Genomic DNA, 4597 nt, shown 5'->3' with positions numbered 1-4597 from the left:
GATAGGGAGTATTGTCAATGATTATGCAGCCCACCAAGCAATTCTGGAGCAGAATCCTGAATTGCTTGTTCCAGCTATGCAGGAATTCATTACCCTGGCAGGCAGTGGTCCATGGGAACAAATGATCCCTCAGCTCTGGGCTGAATGGCACACAGGCTGCACTTTAGGTTTGAGGAAACCTTGTCACTCGTTATTGGCCTCCCAGTCCACTCATCCTTCTGCAAACAAGTTGCAAACAACAAAGTTGGACTGCTGGCCTGGGTAAATCTATATACAGATGACTTTTCCAAAGCAGTGCATCGTTTCCCAGTGAAATACACGACCTCTTCTTACCTATGAAATTGTGATTGAAGACACCTGTGAACCAGCTCTGTGCGAGATTGCAAAGGAGCAAAGCTTTGGCATTTGGGCACACTTCTCTTTGTTTCTTTGCTCAGGCCTTTGGTGAGCACAGAACTCATCTAGGTAGAAAACTTTTGACCATACAGGATCTTTTGGATCCATTGTCCCCCAAACATGTCAATGTGTGGCCCTGTTGTCATGACAAGTTAAAAACAGCAGCACAAGTGACACAAAGAAAACATGGCAAAAGAGGAAGAAGAGAGGCCCAGTGAAGAAAGGATGTGGTGAGACACTGCACTCCCATAATCTCCAGGAGATCCTGGTGTCACATTCTTCTTTTGGTTTATTTAAATTTAATTGATTCATTTAAGTTTTTTTAAATCATCAAAATAAAATATATACAATTAAAATATGTCATCAAAATTTAAATATACAATCAAACACATTTATTCAAAACTATCAGAACATAGATACATCTGCAACTATGAAGCCTAAACCTATTCCAAAATCCTAACTCCTATTGTTGATGAATCCTATAGTTGATGAATCCTATTCTTGATGAATCCTATTGTTGATGAATACTTTTCTTGATGAATCCTATTCTTAATGAATCCTATTCTTGATAATCCTAAAGCCTAAATCCTATTCTTGAAACATTCTTTGGACAGTTGGTAGCTTCTTCCTGATCTTGGACGAAAGAGCATTTCTGGACTGGAGGCAAGGACTTTCTTGGTAAGGGAATATCAGAAATGTCCAGAGAAAACTTCTTGGAAAGACTGTAGCCAGTCGTATCTGTGGAGACACAAAGTTTAACAGAGCCTGGAATGCAAACCTAAAGCATCTGAAGCTCCGTATTTAATGGGACAGATTCCTTGGAAGCTTCTAAAGAGCTGCACAGGGAAACATGCTCCTGCTGGCTGCAACTTGAAGCAGACCAGAGGAAAACCCTGCCCCACTTCCACAGAGCTGCCACAGGAACAGCCTGGCCTCTGGGCTGCCCTGGGACAGCAGGGAGCCCAGAGCCCTGTGCTCTCCAGCCATGGCTCAGCTGCACATGCACCCTCCTGCTCCTCTCCCTGCCCCACAGCTGAGCAGCCCTACAGCTCCACGGGGCACTGCCAGCAGCACAGCTCATTGCAGGGCACATGCAGGGCACAATGTGTACAGCCATTATGTAATTCAAGCCAATGTTCCCTGCCAATGTGCACAGACTCTCTGGGCTGCCACAAGACCCTTCCTCCCAACAGAGAGCGGCCCAGCTCCCACTTCACCTCTGTGTGAGGCAGATCCATGCTTGGTCTTCACCTTGTCCTCAGTCTGCAGTTGCTTCAGGCTGATCCATGCTTAGTCTTCACCTTTTCCTCAGTCTGGGTTCACTTGAGGCTGATCCATACTTCATCTTTACCTTGTCATCAGTCTGCAGTTGCTTATGGCCCCCCATGTCATGACTAGGAAGGGCAATGCTGATAACAGAGCGGGGGCAGATGCACACCCTTCCTTAGTATTTTGTCATTCCTGGCACAGCTGAAAAGTCACGTCCGGTGGTGTCCAGCTCAGAAACTTGTCCGCTTTCTGGAGAACATCAAACCTTCACCAACCCAGAAGGCTGTTGAGGTTTTCCTGCACATGTGGAGGTGTGCTGTCAGCAAACTTAATGATCTGGCTGCCCAGTGTCTCGCAGAGGGCACAGGCCAGCTTGGTGACCACAGTGCGGATGTTGGCGCTTCGCACTGGCAGCGCCTTGTTCTCCAGGCAGGACCAGAGCACGGGCAGGGTGTAGCGCTCGACCGCTTCAGGGCTCCTGGCATGAGCCCATTCCACAAGCACTGCCAGGAGAGAGACACAGCTGCTTACCCACCAGCCTCCATGCAAACAGGGATCTACCTCTGCTCTTGCTTCTTGGAAGCCTCTCGGGCCAAGATCAGTGAAACAGCACACACAGCCCCACGACCCAGAAACGGGCAATGCAGCTGATCATCCTTGAAACACAACCACCAACCCCTCGGGACTAATATCTCCAACCAGAGCCTTGTACGTGTGGCAGACTTTGTACCTTTACTCAATTATTGCACAATTTCTTTCTGCATGAACAATGAATGAAACGTCAAATTGCCTTCTATTTCCATTAACAAGTTGTCTAAACCCACGTAGAAGATTTGGAAATGCACCCTAGAGAGGCAATTGAGAGATTTCTAATAAAAGCAATGATTCCATTTTTGTAACTTTGATGTCAAGGGCCAAAAGTCTAATCTGGCTCTCCCCTTTGCTCCGTGGCCCACAGCAAAGGGCAGTATTAGAACACACTTCAAAACTCCAGCCCACCAGAGATGGCTGCTACTTGACAGCTGGATGAGAACCACCAGAGACTAGCCTGGTGTCTTTGGCAGAATGCTTTTGTGGCTTCCAACAAAGAGCTGTTTCAAACCTCAGGGTGTCTTGGAGAATTACCCAGACCCATTGCCCTGGCATTTGCCCCGGCACTTGAGCATCTCCACATTTTAATGACATTTTCCCTCCCAATGTTAATAGCATTTCTTCTTACAACGTGCACTGAAATAGGGGCATAGAGACAGAAAAAAGCTACACAGGGGACTGAAATTTATCCAAAACACGAGGGTTTTCTCACATTGCCTCTGGAATCTGCTCTCTGCTCATTTTCTGAACTGAACTATATCAAACACAGACAAAAAGTGACTACCAACAGGCTCCTTGCATGGCAGATTTGGCTGAAAGATCAAAACCTGAAATGCTCAGGAGACCAGTCTTGTTTCCTGATCAGGCAAACTGTTATGTAATAGCCATTTACTATTCTGTGGTGGAAGAAACTTCATTTCCTCTATGCTGTTAATCCACCAGCAGTCATCAACACTGAAAGAGCTCCTGAAAGTACCCAAAACCAATTTGGCTAAGCAGGAAAAGGGTTATGGTACCCATTCAAAAATGGGACTTCATTTGAGTTTAAATGCAATTAAAGACACTGGCCACTATGGGACTTGAGAAGGGCCCCAGTGAGAGCTCAGCACCTCCTGATGTGGAGGAGCTACTCTACTGTCTGTTCACTAGCATTCCCTGTAAATACTCCCTCGGAGACCTCTTGGCTTAGAAGGGGAGGCCGTACCTGTGATACGCTCCGTGACATCCAGCAGAGCTTGGCCACTCAGATGACTCCATTGGTGGCAGAGCTCTTTCATCAGTGATACTTCATCTACAAGTGAAACACACGTTTCTGTTCACTCTTCTGAGGGCATAGGAGAGAGGACAGTGGCAAGGGAAAGGACAGGGGCAACCCCATTTTATACAATAAAGTCAATTTCTGCTGATTTTTGAATCCTTTCCTTCTTTCCTTCCAGCCTACTTGTCAGTGTTTAAAATGGCAAAAGAAAAGCTCTCCTTTCACATTTGTAAATCCAAAGTTGTCTGCTCTATCAGGAGCTATGTTAAAACATTTCACATCAGGGTCCTTGAGAGTTCAGTCACATGGAAGCAATGAAAAGGTTCTGCATCGCAGAGCCAAAAGGAAGAAGCCCATACTTGGGACACAGAAAGGCACTGAGTCAGGCAGTCCATGACTTCGCAGAGCAGCTGAGGTGGAGAAAGTGGAAACTCCCCTTGAAGACCTGCCTCTTCAACACTCCATTGTTCAGCCATATTCCCCCAGTGTGGCATTTTCAGACCTGACATCAATCTGTGTGGTAGAAAAATTTACAGCTGCCCTTGCCTCTATAGGTATTTGCCATTTCCTTCTTGTCCCATGCAAAACAACGTGTGGAACAAGGCATCATTGACAGATGGATTTTGACCCGTGTGTTATAAAGAAATGAACTTGATGAATCCTATGGTCCCCTTTGAAAAAAGAAGACAAAGAAGAAAGGTGGAAAACAGGCAGCTACTGCCTATAATGTAGAGCCTTCCAGGTGGCTGCTGTGCAGAAGCTCTGATGGGCCGGTGTCCCTTCATGCCTACAGCAAAGCTGTTCATTTGGCAAGTCAGACGGGGCCCAAGCAAACTCCAAAACCCCTTTGCCTCTGAATTGCAGCAAAGCTGTAGTCCAGGACTTGCTCTTCAGACCAGCAGCACAGAGCCAAGGGCTCCTGGGACTGTTGGGAAATGCTGCTGCACATTCCAGCCAGTTGGGGATGGTGCATAAGGACTGCACCTGCACAGCTTCTGGTGGGTGTCAGCTGGAGCATTCCACAGACAGCAACAGCTACCAAGGCACTCAGCGTTCTCTTGTGTCGGAGAGACAGAGACACAG

At 46.9% G+C, this 4597-nt stretch overlaps 1 long non-coding RNA gene across 1 annotated transcript; it reads right to left on the bottom strand.

Annotated features, from left to right (window-relative positions):
- Positions 1–640: 640 nt before the first annotated feature.
- Positions 641–2017, bottom strand: LOC135292888 (uncharacterized). Its single transcript, XR_010355051.1, has 2 exons — positions 1614–2017; positions 641–1134 (listed from the first exon to the last, which is right to left on the bottom strand). It is a non-coding gene; the product is annotated as an uncharacterized LOC135292888 (long non-coding RNA).
- Positions 2018–4597: the final 2580 nt, after the last annotated feature.

Source organism: Passer domesticus, unplaced genomic scaffold, assembly GCF_036417665.1.
Source record: "Passer domesticus isolate bPasDom1 unplaced genomic scaffold, bPasDom1.hap1 HAP1_SCAFFOLD_55, whole genome shotgun sequence".
Classification (NCBI taxonomy): Eukaryota; Metazoa; Chordata; class Aves; order Passeriformes; family Passeridae; genus Passer; species Passer domesticus.
This window is presented reverse-complemented; position numbering and strand designations above follow the sequence as displayed.